Here is a 14,271-nt window from a genome sequence, read left to right on the forward strand (position 1 = left end):
CAAATGCAATCCTGTCCCTCTGGATCCAGACTCCATGCTCCTCCCAGAAGATTCTACTGTCTCAAAAGCTCTCCCACAGTCGGCTCCATCTCTATCTTATTTCCCACAACTCCCCAATTTCCACAGTTCAGTTAGGCTGGTCTTACAGCTATGCCCACTATTATCTAATTTCATTGTCTTTGCTTTTTTTGTTTAATCATGCATCCATTCATTCAACAAAGCATGGCTGATCTTACACTATGCTGATAATTTCATTATTATCTTTGCTCATTCATTCATTCATTCATCTAGCCAGTAAACATTTACTGAGCCCCTGCCCCAGGTGCTCAGATCACTGCCCTGACCCAGAATGTTTTCTTCACCTACCACCTCTCCAAATCCTATCTTTTTTGTTTTTGTTTTTTTGTTTTGTTTTGTTTTGTTTTTCTGTGATGGAGTCTCGCTCTGTTGCCCAGGCTGGAGTGCAGTGGCACAATCTTGGCTCACTGCAACCTCTGCCTCCTGGGTTCCAGAGATTCTTCTGCCTCAGCCTCCTGAGCAGCTGGGATTACAGGCATGCGCCATAATGCCCAACTAATTTTTGTACTTTTAGTAGAGATGGGGTTTCACCATGTTGGCTAGGCTGGTCTCAAACTCCTGACCTCAAGTGATCCACCCGCCTCGGCCTTCCAAAGTGCTGGGATTACAGGCGTGAGCCACCGTGCCTGGCCAATCCTGCCTATCTTTCAAGGCTCTGCTCCAAACCCTTCCTTTCATGTATCCCACCTTAGCCAATGCAGCTAGCATGGCCCCTCTTTCCATGAACGCTGCGGGCACGGAAGGACATGACATAGTTTATTCAATTTCACAGCAGCCTGGCAAGGTCTCACACTGTCTTATCTTCCCGTTGGAAATCGGATGCCTGACCAAGCCAGGGCACATACTCCTTCTGTATCCATCAGTCTTGAGAGTACATTAGGCATCCAAGAAACATTCTTTCATCCAATTGTTCAGAGAACAAGTGTTCTTGTTCTCTGGTTTAAATACAATGGTTTAAAAAATGGCCCTTTACAAAACATTATGAATCTGGGTTCTCTTTCTTTGCCCTGGAATTCACCTAAAGTTTATTATAGTCTTGTGAGGTAGATATTATCATCTCTATTTTACAGATTAGGCAGAGACTCAAAAAAGGTGAGTAACTTGGCTAAGTTCACAAAATGGATAAATCTCAGAACACAGGCTCCCAATCACTGCACCACGTTGCCTCCACATTGCCTCCACAGTCCTTGGACAGTTCTCCCGAATGAACAAATACTGAAAATTCATTGTAACTTCTGTGACTAATGGACTTTCACAGCAAATATGCTTGGCCAGGACCTTGTACCCTGACATTTTTCTTTTATTTCCAGGAATGGAAACCCACACTGCTGTTGTGAAGAAACCTGATGAAACTCCAGCAACTTCTACATCTGGCCTGCTGCTTAGTCCTGGGACCTGAGGTCAAAATCATAGAAAAGAGCCATGGGAGATGCATTCCTTGGCCTCATCTCTGTTCTTGAATGCTGTCAGCAACACTCTGAGTTTTTACCCACATGTTAACACTTTCCTCAGCGTGGATATGGAGGCGGGGGTGAGGAATGTTCTATTTTTCCTTCGATGGTTATGCCCTCACCCTACCAACTCAGTAAAAGGGGAGTAGTGGTCAGGGACCTTACTGAGAATGTGTCCTAGCATCTTTTCTCCCCCAGCACAGCCTCCATATGACCCAGCTGCCATGAGAAGCTCGCCTCCCTTCTAAGGGAATTACCCCTACCTTCCACTTCATCCTCACCTTGCCCTGCCCAGATTAGAGGCACAGAGGCATGTACCACAGGCCTGAAAAACCATCCAGCCAAAAAGCCTGACTGTCTTGATGAGTCCTATCAGGGTGTAGTTATGGACATGCCTATTTCTGCTCTTCCCTCTGCATTAGTTCTCTGCAAAGGGTGGCTCTTGCCCTCAGATGGTACAAAGATAGTTTGGGGTGTGCATGGATGACCTTCACTCTTTAGAGGTGAACAGACAATACTGCTCTTCTCCAACAGCCTCTGAAGGACACCAACTACTGCCTGTTTCTGAGATGTTTGCTGCCCCAGAGTCTCCCACCTGCTTCTTCCTCCCTCTCAGTCCTCCCTTTTGTAGACTCTCAGCCTCCCTTCTCTTAATGCTCTTTGCACCTTTTCCTGGGTCTCTATTTACCCTGCCTTCCCTTTCAGCAACCCCTTCCCAAACCACTGCCGACTTCTCCTTTCTTTCCAATCCCTCCTCCCTTCCCAGCACTTTCACCTTCCATTGAATCCCTCAAGCCTCATTCTGGCCCAACTCCTCCCCTCACCCTCTATCCCTGCCCTTCTCAGATCTGCCAAACACCTCAGGCCTGGCTGCCTCTGTCCTGTTCCCACCAAACCTCCTGACCATGCTTCTGTGCTCCTTGGGACCTGGGCTCACATTTTCAATCTCTTCTCTCCTATTAGTACAGTTCTGTCTAGAGCCATGATTCTTCTCTACCTTTCACAGCTGTCTTCTTTCCCACTTATATACATTTATTTTTTTAAGTATGGAAATAAAAAAGTGCCACTTAAATACAATGATTAAGTCATAATAAACAGTACAAGTTGTACTTGAATGTGAGACATACCACCCATACACGTTTGATCTTCGAGGACCACATCGCAATCAATCTGCCCATGGCCCATTGCCTGACACTAAAAGATATTTACAAGAAGTTGATTATAAACTAATTTCTTGGTCTAAGATCCTACACTCTGAAAGGGAAGGTTTCAATATATATGAAACCTTCTTGGCAGTGCAGGGATGAGGAGAGTAAAACTGAGATGAAAGTCAGCAAGTAGTGAAGGTGTGAAATAGGCAGTGACTCTCACACTGAGACCTCCTGGGGATGTTAAATTTTCATTTCGAAGCTGATGGTCTATCTGGGAAGCCTAGAGAGTAACAAAGGTTGTAGGCATATCATTATATTAGAGTGGTGCAAAAGTAATTGCTGTTTTTGCCATTAAAAAAAATTGCAAAAACCACAATTACTTTTGCACCAACCTAATAGCAAGCAAGGGGAGGAATCTGGAGAGAAAATCAATTTCTAAAATAAGAAATAAAAATTTGTTTGCAAGTAGGACTTGCAAGCTCGTTCTAGGCCTTGCTCTGGGAGCTTTTCGGTAACTTCTCTTCCTGTTGGAATAGAAGAAGGAAACCTTCAGGACAGAAGGTTCTGTCCCCCTTCCCCCTCCTATTGTGAATGAAGTCTCATTACACTCTAAAGTACTGGCGGGACTACTTGTTGCAAGGATTATGGGGAAAAGTAGCCAGAGAGCAATCCAGTTATCAGCCTCAGCCCCATTCCTCTGAGGTACAGCTCGGGAAGTAAGCCTCCAAACCAAGACGGGTCTGGACCAACAAGACACGAGGAGGCAGCAGCCCACAGCCAACCCCTCATGCCACGCACTGAGCAGGGTCCCACATGGACGCTGGTCTTGCCTCCCAGACGCCTGAACTAGCGGAGTTGGGGTATCGGGTGGAGTCTCGGAGAACCTATCCAACCTGAGGGGGACGCCTGGGGGAGTTCCAAGTATCCATCTCAGCTGGAAGGCCCGCTTGGGAAGCCACGGAGCGACCTCATGTCCCGGTGGCACCGACTGTAGCACAGCGCTTCCGGCGGCACTTGGAGGCTGAGCAGTTGGAGGCGGGGCTCGTGCTGTGACGCCCGCCTCGCCTCGCCCCGCCCCGCGCGCGTTGCCAGGGTGATCAGGTGACTCCGGGTTCGCGGCACTGGGGGCGGCCGTGACGTCAGGCGCCGGGCTGCTCCTCACTGGCTCCGAGACAGGTGCGGCGAGTCTACTGCGGGCTGGTCCGGGCTCTTCAGGTCCAGACCCGACCGTTATCCAGTCGGTTTGTGGAGAGGAGAGGTGAGGTGTGGCGAACCTGGCCCGACCCAGCTGGGACCAGGGCGGGGATCAGGCGCGGACAGGGCGCGTCCCGGGATGTGCGCGTACCCGGGCTCCCGGGAGAGCGCCCTGAGAACTGGCTGGCACCCAGGCGGGCCGGTTTCAGGCAGGGGTTCGCGCAGCCCCTGGGGAGGGGCAGGGAGGCAGGGAAACGGCTGCCGCCAGCTGGATCCCTCCTGGCGCCCCGCGGCTACTCTGAGGCTCCTGGTCGCTGCTCCGCGCGTCCCGGCGGTGGACTCACAGGGGCTCCGCGTCGCTGCGGTTCTAGTCTCACGAGGAGTCGGCGGGCTCGGAGCGGGGCTTGCCACACCCCGTCCCGGGGGACGTCCGCGGGAGGCTTCTGGATTTCCTTGCCTTGGGCTGCGATTTCTGAAGCGCTGCTCTGCGTGTTCCGAGCTGGGCCAGCCGGGGGCAGGGGGCCGGTCGCGAGTCCCGCGGGTGGGAGCGGAGCGGAAGTAACTAGTGACTGGAAGTAACTAGGGGACGCGAAGCCGGCCCTCGGAGGCCGGGGTGTTCAGAGAAGGCGTTGCGGGGGAAAGGAATCCCGGCTGCTGTTGAGAGCCGTGGATTGGGATCTGAGCCGACCTGTTGGAGAAAGTGAAATCTGAGCGGGGTCCTGACGGGTGGGAACTAATCTCCCGGTGGCAGTGGAGGTTGCAGGGGGTAGAGAAGGAGGGGAGGACCCCTGGGGAAGGAGACCATGAGGAAAAACGATTTGGGGACTAACTGGACCGTCTGCTGGGCTGTTTTGGGGGGAGAAAAACTTTGGAGAATTAGGTTAGGGAGGGTTAGGAAAGCACCCTTGAGTGCCCAGCTGAGAGGCACTGTGTGCTGTGGGGAGCCATTGAAACGTTGGCTAGATTGGGGTAGGGGGAACACTGAGGAAGTTGGTGTGAGGGCAACACTGAGGAAGTTGGTGTGACATTCCGGCAGAAAGGTGACAACACTCTTCTCTGATGGGATGCCTCGAACCCTGCTTATGAAATACTTGTAACCGACAAGGGTAGGGGCTCAGGCAGCCAGGTGCCTTCTCCAGCCGTTGTTGGCAGATCTTTGAAAATTTAACAAAAAATAATTGTACATATTTATAGATTTATACAATATGATACATGTAAACTTTGTGGGGTAATCATGTTAGCAGATTTTTTTATTTTTTTTTCTGAATTCCTTCTTATGAAAGGACCCACCCAAGGGCAGCTCATTTTCGAGTATCTCATTTGACTGGATTTAATGACTGGTTGAGAGCTATGCCCCCCTCAGTATGCAGGGAGGTTATAGCGTCCACAACACTTTGCCCTTCAGAGGTTTCAGAGTGTCTTACAAACACCTCTTATACCTACGGTGAAATCCAAACCCCAAATGACTGGTAAGAGATTTAATAGGGGGAAGTTATTAAAGGAGAACCAGCATTGAAAACATTCATATGGGGGCACTGGGTGAGCTGAAAGGAGTCCCATACTATTTATTAATTGTAGATCAAAGATCTCTAGTCCTGGCCGGGCGCGGTGGCTCACGCCTGTAATCCCAGCACCTTGGGAGGCCAAAGCGGGCGGATCACGAGGTCAGGAGATCGAGACCATCCTGACTAACACGGTGAAACCCCGTCTCTACTAAAAATACAAAAAATAAGCCGGGCGTGGTGGCGGGCGCCTGTAGTCCCAGCTACACAGGAGGCTGAGGCAGGAGAATGGCGTGAACCCGGGAGGCAGAGCGGGCAGTGAGCCGAGACTGCGCCACTGCACTCCAGCCTGGGCGACAGAGCGAGACTCTGTCTCAAAAAAAAAAAAAAAAAAAAAAAAAATCTCTAGTCCTTTCCTACCAGCTTTGAGTTTCTCAGTGTAAGGCTGCCTGATAGCCATTTTGTCTTAATTTCATGAGCAACAGGAAAAATATATTTTGGTTATATGAAAAAGAATGCTTTGGTAATTTATGATTTTTCCCAGCCCTGAAATTTATTGGTGCTATGACCAAAAAAATACACAGCTGTCTATTTTATTTTATTTATTTGTTTATTTTTGAGACAGAGTCTTGCTCTGTCGCCCAGGCTGGAGTGCAGTGTTGAGATCTCGGCTCACTGCAACCTTTGCCTCCTGGGTTCAAGAACTGTCTATTTTATATTGAAACTTACCAGCGTCTGTTTTCTAGGAGGTAGTGAAATTTATTTTGTATTTCTTTGACTCCAGAAAACAGAATTGGACCTCCAGGGATCCTGTACAGTAAAAGGCAGGTTTGGAAATTGTGAAGGAAGATGGCCGCAGCTGGTTTGTGCGTAAATATAGAAACCAGTGCAGCACTCAAAGGAGGACAAATCCAGGGTGAGACCTGGGGAAACGGGACTTCCAATCAGATCAGTGAAGTCATTCTCTGTAAAAGAAGCCCCGAAGTGTGTAAAAGGCCAGAGTAGTTTTCCCTCCCTGTGTTCCTGCTGAGTGGTAGAGATTATGATAGTGATTTTTAAGGGGCTTTGCAGGAGCCTGTAATATTAAGAATCGCTGGAAATCAGATGTCTTGACCACATTAAAAAATTTAGAAAAGTAACTATTTTCCAGATCTCTTTGATAATATTTGAGGTGACCAACTAATTGTGGTTCCTTTGGAAAGAAACGGTCTACCCCCTCCTTTCCCAAACAAAATAACTATGTGCTGTCAGGGCAGTTAAGTAGGCCAAAAGTTTTTGGAAATTTTCCGCTTTCATTCACCCCTGCCACCCCCGTAAGTTTTCCCATTGGTAGAGAACTTAAGACTTTACTGTCAGGAAACAAATGTTAGTGTGTTTCCCTAAATACAAGCTATAATAAACAACAGGGCTGGGCTTTAACAGAAACGCTGTTTCTTAAGGGGAACTGGGCTGAGGTGAAAGGCAGGGCTGGGATATGGGCTGGAGCATTTTGAGCTCACCTTTAGTCAACTAAGGCCTTGATCAGGGCACTCTTTTCTTGGCACAGAAACTTTCTTTGACCTTGAATGCTGGTCAGTACCTCCTCACAGAGGTACCGAGGAGAATTAATAAGAGGCTTATATGAAATTTGAGCTCCTCCAAGGCAGAATATTTTACTTCTTGGATGAATGGTATATTTTGAAATGTGATAAAAGTTTTTTTTTTTTTTTTTTTTTTTTTTGAGACGGAGTCTCGCTCTGTCGCCCAGGCTGGAGTGCAGTGGCCTGATCTCAGCTCACTGCAAGCTCCGCCTCCCGGGTTTACGCCATTCTCCTGCCTCAGCCTCCCAAGTAGCTGGGACTACGCCCGGCTAGTTTTTTGTATTTTTTAGTAGAGACGGGGTTTCACCGGGTTAGCCAGGATGGTCTCGATCTCCTGACCTCGTGATCCGCCCGTCTCGGCCTCCCAAAGTGCTGGGATTACAGGCTTGAGCCACCGCGCCCAGCCAAAAGTTTTTTAAAAGAGTTTGAAGTTCTAAATTTTTGGGAAAGCCTTATTCAAGGCCTTCCTTTTTTTTTTTTTTTTTTTTTTCAGAAACAGGGCTTGCTGTGTTGCCCAGGTTGGTCTGTAACTCCTGGGTTCAAGTGATCCTCCCACCTCAACCCTGTGAGTAGCTGGGACTACAGGCGACCATGCCTGGCTATCTAAGGCCTTTTTGCGTGTTTGGTTTTTTAAATTTTTTTGAGACAGAGTCTGGCTCTGTTGCCTGGGCTGGAGTGCAGTGGTGTGATCTCAGCTCACTGCAACCTCTGCCTCCTGGGCTCAAGCCATCCTCCTGCCTCAGTCTCCTGAGTAGCTGGGACTACAGGCCTGCACCACCACACCTAGCTAATTTTTTGTGTTTTTTTGTAGAGTTGGAGCTTTGCCATATTGCCCAGGCTTACCTCCAACTCCTGGGCTCAAGCGATCTGCCTGCCTCAGCCTCCCAAAGCGCTGGGATTATAGGCATGAGCCACCATGCCTGGCCTTTTTGCTGGTTTTGTTTTTTTGTTTTTTTGTTTTGTTTTGTTTTTCCTGGGGCTTTATGGGCTTGGCTACTAATCAGCCTATAATCAAGATCTGAGGCCCGGCGTGGTAATCCTAGCACTTTGGGACGCTGAGGCAAGAGGATCGCTTGAGCCCAGGAGTTCAAGACCAGCCTGAACAACACAAGGAGACCCCCATTGCTACAAAAAAATTTTTAAAAATTAGCTGGGCATGTGGTATGTGCCTGTAATCCTAGCTACTCAGGAGGCTAAGGCAGGAGGATCGCTGGAGCCCAGGAGTTTGAGGCTGCAATGAACTATGGTCACGCCACCACACTCTAGCCTGGAAGACAGAATGAGACCTTGTCACTTAAAAAAAAAAAATAGCCGGGCACAGTGGCCCACACCTGTAATCTCAGCACTTTGAGAGGCCGAGGTGGGTGGATTGCTTGAGGCCAGGAGTTCGAGACCAGCCTGGCCAACATGGTGAAACCCTGTTTCTACTAAAATTACAAAAACTAGCTGGGCGTGGTAGCGTACGCCTATAATCCCAGCTAAGTCGGGAGGCTGAGGCACAAGAATTGCTTGAACCCAGGAGGCAGAGGTTGCAATGAGCCAAGATCATGCCACTGCACTCCAGCCTGGGAGACAGAGGGAGACTCTGTCTCAAAAATAAAAATAAAAATCTGGAAGCCTGAGGCTAACTAAATTCCTGTTTGTATTTCATATATAAATAGTAAAGCTCAGATTGTTCACTCTCTTTTTTTTCTTTCTTTTCTTTTTCTTTTGAGACAGAGTCTTGCTCTGTCTCCCAGGCCGGAGTGCAATGGCACGATCTCAGCTCACTGCAACCTCTGCCTCACAGGTTCAAACGATTCTCGTGCCTCAGCCTCCCGAGTAGCTGGGACTACAGGCGTGCACTACCACACCCGGCTAATTTTTTGTATTTTTAGTAGAGACGGGGTTTCACCATGTTGGCCAGGCTGGTCTTGAACTCCTGACCTCAGGTGATCCATCCACCTCAGCCTCCCAAAGTGCTGGGATTACAGATGTGAGTCACCGCGCCCAGCCTCATTCTTTTTCCTTTTATTCTCTGTTAAACTGGTCTTGTGTGTTTTTTTTTTTTTTTTTTGGAGTGCCTGGAGTAAATCAGTAACACAGAAGGCTGTGGGACTGTCAGCCTTTGACCCAGCATCCTTTTTAACAGCAAGAGTATTATCAGAAAGTGTCACAGCCCTCAGAGGAGTTAGTTATTAAGCCGGTCAGAGATGAAAGGGAGTAATATTGCTCACTAAATTGGATGAGGAGTGAAATAGTCATCTTTTAAAATTTGCCTCACCTGTGTCAGGCCGCCGGTCCTGTCACTCAATGTAGTAGGATTCAAGTGTTTGCTGATGTGCCCAGGGACACTACGTACTGAACTACAACATCCATCTTTTAGACTTCTGACATTTGTTGGCCAGGTCAAGCTCTCTCTCATGAGGGAAATTCTGACAGAAAAGGCTTTCTGTTTTCTGTAGGCTTAGCCGAGTGCCATGTTTCAGGCTTCCAAGCTCCTCAGGCTTGGCCAAGGCTACTAATTGGCTTGGCTATAAAATGGGAGTCAGCAATTAAACAGCAGCAGTATAAAGCAAGGGAATTGAACACAAGCTGACCCTCCCACTTTACAACCAAAAAGGTTCACATCACTTTGGGCACTACACAAAGGAATCTTCAAAAGGAAGTGAGCTTGGAATAATTCCTTTGTAGCTTTTAGGAGATGTATGCAGAATATTATTATTGATTTAGGCCTCAAAGCCAGATCTTGGAAACTGGGTAGGTCCTCACATCTAAAGCAAAGGAGACGAATGATTTGAATCCGTTCTCTGTGGGCAGCAAGCTTGTGGTATGACTTTGCCAAAAACAACAGATGATTTATATTTTTCTGAACTCTTTTCATTAAATGGTTTAAGGGAGAATATTGATGGTCATTGTGGGAGGAGGGTTTGATCTACCTGATTTACTCACTGAAGAGTAAATGCCTTATTCAGAGGTGCCTGTCACTAGTTTCCTGATTATTTGTGCTAAAGAATTATTAGCCAGTCTCAAGAGCATTGGCTCAGAAAACATCATAACTGAAAACTATCTAGGCATACTGCTTATTCAGAGAAAAGTAGGGATGGGAAACAGTTGAACTACAAAGACATCTGGGGAGAGGAAGACCTGGGAAATGGTGCTAGACTTCTGCCACATTAATCGTTTAATGCTGCATGCAGTACTTTACCGGTCAGTTTCAGTTTCAGAATCTTGGGCAGAATCAGTTGGGGAGAAAGTGTGTGAAGAGAGGGACATTTGTAAGAATGTGCCTGTTCCGTGAGCCCTTATTGTTAAGTCAAATACTTAGTGCTTTCCTGCTGCCACTAACTTCCTGGACACTCCAGATTTTGCCCTTCCGCCTCTTCCCCACTAACAGCCTTCCCTCCCCAACACCACCCTCTCTAAAGCCAGTCTAATCTTTGATTACAGTTTCTGCACCCTTCTGGCTCTGCTAACTTTGTTGAATTTTTGGTGACCTTTAATGTCTGGTGGTGGCTATGTGAGAAACTAATGAGGAATAATTGTATTTATTTACTGATTATTATTTTGATTTAGAGACAGTCTGCCAAACTAGAGTGCATGGCATGATCATAGCTCAGTGCAGGCTCAAACTCCTGGGCTCAAACGATCTTCCCACCTCAGTCTCCTGAATAGCTAGGACTACAGGCACGTGCCACTGTGCCTGGTTAATTTTTAATTTTTATTTTATAGAGATGGGAGTCTCACTATGTTGCCCAGGCTGGTCTCGAACTCCTGAGCTCAAGCAATACTGCTGCATGAGCTGCTGCACCTGCAAGAGCCACGGGGGCCACTGCCACTGCAACATAGCAGGACCCCGTCTGTATTTTTTGCTATGCTGACTAGGTCTTGCTATGTTGACTAGGCTGTTCTCAAAGTCCTAGCCTGAAGGGATCCTCCTGCCTCAGCTTCCCAAAGTGTGTGACATCACCTTCGGCCAGGTAGTTGTATTTAAAGGGAGGGTCTTGAAAGTGGAAACCCTAGTGTTTTTCACACTTCATTTGTGTTCCTCTACATGATTTTTGCCGTATCTTTATGTCATCTGTACTGTTGTTTAACATTTTTCTTAAAGTTGACCCATTTTTTAAAACCTTAAAATTTGTTTAAAAGGGAAACAATATCATTGCCTTAAACTGATAACTACTATATCACCTGTCACAAATAGAAGGTATAAACTATTGAAGTTGTTTGTCCATGTTCCCCAAGTTGCACATATCCCACTTGGGGCAATACGGCCTTTACCCAAAGATATGACTCACTAATAGTGAGTTTTTCAGGCAGCAGTAGATGGGTGGTAGGATGGTTTGGAATAGGCAGGCCCTCAGAGAGGGCCCCTTCAATCCTGTCTTTCTCCTAAAACTTGTGTAGCTCTATGATACTAGGAAGGCCACAGAATGAAGAATCTAGGAGGTAACAAGAGGTAAATGCAATATGAAACCACTGATGTTTTGATCTGAAGTTTGCCAAAAAAAGGTCTGAGTGGTGGTGAGGCTGGATACTATGTTAAATTCTAGGCCCTCTGCCAGGGGTGTGGCTTCATTGATGCTGTGTTACATTGTTCTTTCTGTGCCAGTGTGCTCTTAGAAAACTCAGATGCTCCTGGGAAACTCAAATGTTTCTTGGGGGGCAGGAGGGATGCTATTTTTTTTTAAAACTAATCAATAACCCAAACTACTTTCACATGTAGAGAACTGTTTGTGGATGTTGCTAATGATAGAAACTGAAGCTATCATCTAGAATTTTTTTTTCTCCTATCTTCGTTGTCTGTAAAGCCTATTCCTTTAAGAATCCTATGAAAACAGAAGAAAGGGGGAGGGTGAGCTGCCCTGGGTTGTATGGTCTCTTAGGGTGCAGCACATGATAGGTACAAGTGATACTTCCTGGTTTGATGTGAAATTCACTGTTGTCCATTAAGAGCCACCCTGCAGTGCTGACTGAGCTGCTGCTCCCTCAGAGGGTCAGGAGAGCGAGCTTTCATGATGGAGAAAAGCCGGGCTGGCTTGGTATTTCATCAGGAACCAGGAGCGCTTAGTTAAATTGCCAGCACATTAAGCTGTAGGGGCCTCTTTCTAAACCATCAAGATTCCAACTTTCCCACAAAGCCTAATCTAATGCTCTGGGAGGAGGCGGGCAGAGCCTGTCTTTCAGGGGCCGGGCTGGCAGGGGACCTGGCCTGGGAAGTGGCCTTATCAGGCTTGTTGGGAGGGATGGACCTGTCCCTTTCTAGTGTGTCCTCTCAACTTGGCAGGGGGCGGAGTTTTTCCCTTTTCTCTCTCTCCATGCCCTAACCTCTCCTTTCAATTCCCCAAGTCACTTTCTGTGTTAACGGCTTTCTTTCCTTTTCCTTTCCCTTCTGTTCAATGCTGCCCTCTCTTTTGAGACTCTCTCTTGCTGGGCCCCATTTTCTCTCCATTCTCACTTTGAGGGTTGACTATTTGAAGTTCCAATTATAATGCTATCATATATGTCCCAGTGACTAGATGTAATTCAGAGATCCCTACCCTATTTTTCTGAGGAGAAGCCAACCTTCATTTCTCCACTGGCTTTCAGATAGCAGTGTTGGTGGGGTACTGACCAGAGTCCCTGAACTGAGTGGTTGGGTGAGGCTAGATGTACTCCTCTCCCATATGGAGGTCCCAGCAATGTGGGGAAGGTATTATAATCAGGGTTTGCTGACAATGCCAGGATCCATTAGACAAGGGACTGAGGCTCACCTGTGGGGACCCTTCCATAAGCTGAATGCAGAGGGGAGTACTGCATCTAGGCAGTCCTCTGGCTTTTGCGGAGGACCATACATGATGACTTTACCTAAAGATAATTAGCAAGGGTTTTAACTTTCATTGTTAAATATAACATATGTATAAAAAAGTATGTATAATATAAATGTACAGTTTAATCAATAATTGTATTCATTAGTGTAACTGTGTGATCTATTCAGGTTTAGAAATAGAAGTTTATTTTTAAATCCAAATGGGGTAATAGAATGCACTGTGTTTCAATTTGCTTTTTTCCCACCATGTTGGTACTTTTTCATATCAGCACAGGTAGTTCTAACTTATTCTTCTGAAGGGTCGTATAGCAGCAGTTCCATGGATTGGAAATACCATGGTTTATTTAACCATTCCCATATTGATGAACATTATATTTAATATATATGCATGTGTATAAAGTTGGTTGTTTTTTTTTTTTTTTTTTTTTTTTGCATACTGGCTGGCACTAGTATATATCTGTAAGATAAATTCCTAAAGGTAGAATTGCTCGTTCAAAGGATAGGGTGTTTTTATTTATTTATTTGGGGTTTTACTTAAAAATATGTCTTTATTAAAAAGTTTATAAGAAAAAAGGATAGACCCTCTATAAAAAGAAAGGCTGTCCCCTCTAAACATTAGGGAGGAATGGGACACCAATACCTGGTGGCTAAGGGTAGGTCATTTTAGTTGTTGATATTTTTAGGTAGTAATGTATTTTTTCCCAGGGCTGTTTATAAATGTTACATTTTACAGAGCACCAAGCCCTGAATCCAACCAGAGGTTCTTTACAGAAAGCTTTATGAAAAAAGGTTTTAGCAGATGATATGTTATCCTCTGTTGAAGTGAACTTCTCTGGATTCCCTCAGAAAGTCTCTAAGTCTGGAAGAATGCTAAAATGTACCTACCAACTTTAATATTGGAGGGAGACAAGATTGACTGTAGTCATATTTTCTAATAATTCTGAACTATGGATAATTAATGTAGGTATGGTATGACTTTTCAGAATTTGCTGTTCCTAATCTATCAGGACAAGTTGAGAATACTTACATCTTTGTGTTATCTTAATGTTGGGGATAGTGGCTTAAAGCAATTATCTGAATGGCATTAGCAAACCATGTTACTAAATAGTTTGTAGATTTTTAGCTTTATATGAACTCAGTTATAAAAGCAGTGTGTGGTTTTTATATCAGATATTTTTTGTGAGAGAGGAAAATAAGATAGTCTCTGAACCTTTTCATCACACTAGGCCATCTATCTATCAGAGATAGATGATCCATTGTTAGTTTTTGCCTTCCATGTGCACTTTGATGCCCTTGTTCGGCGAAAGGTCCCATATCTGAGCTGTGTGTCATTTTGTACTCCATAGAGGGGCTATTCTGAAGCCACAGCCAAAATGTTGATATAAAAGATACGTTCTAATACTTATTCATTCATTGACTATATGAGAATAGCTCAGGGCCTGGTAATACTCTGTGACAAACAAGAGATAGTGAATGAGGTAGGGGATGGCCAATAATATTTGGGAGGTTGAGGCCAGAATCAGTATT

The 14,271-nt window shown here is 46.0% G+C and overlaps 1 protein-coding gene across 1 annotated transcript in view; it reads left to right on the forward strand.

Annotated features, from left to right (window-relative positions):
• Nucleotides 1-3,828: 3,828 nt before the first annotated feature.
• The window catches only part of CYSTM1 (cysteine rich transmembrane module containing 1), a 65,926-nt gene continuing 55,483 nt past the window's right edge, over nucleotides 3,829-14,271 (forward strand). The window contains exon 1 of the mRNA XM_015140827.3: nucleotides 3,829-3,938. The gene's annotated coding sequence lies outside the window, so the exon portion shown is untranslated. The remainder of the gene's footprint in view (nucleotides 3,939-14,271) is intronic.

The sequence above is a fragment of the Macaca mulatta genome, chromosome 6 (genome assembly GCF_049350105.2).
Source record: "Macaca mulatta isolate MMU2019108-1 chromosome 6, T2T-MMU8v2.0, whole genome shotgun sequence".
Classification (NCBI taxonomy): Eukaryota; Metazoa; Chordata; class Mammalia; order Primates; family Cercopithecidae; genus Macaca; species Macaca mulatta.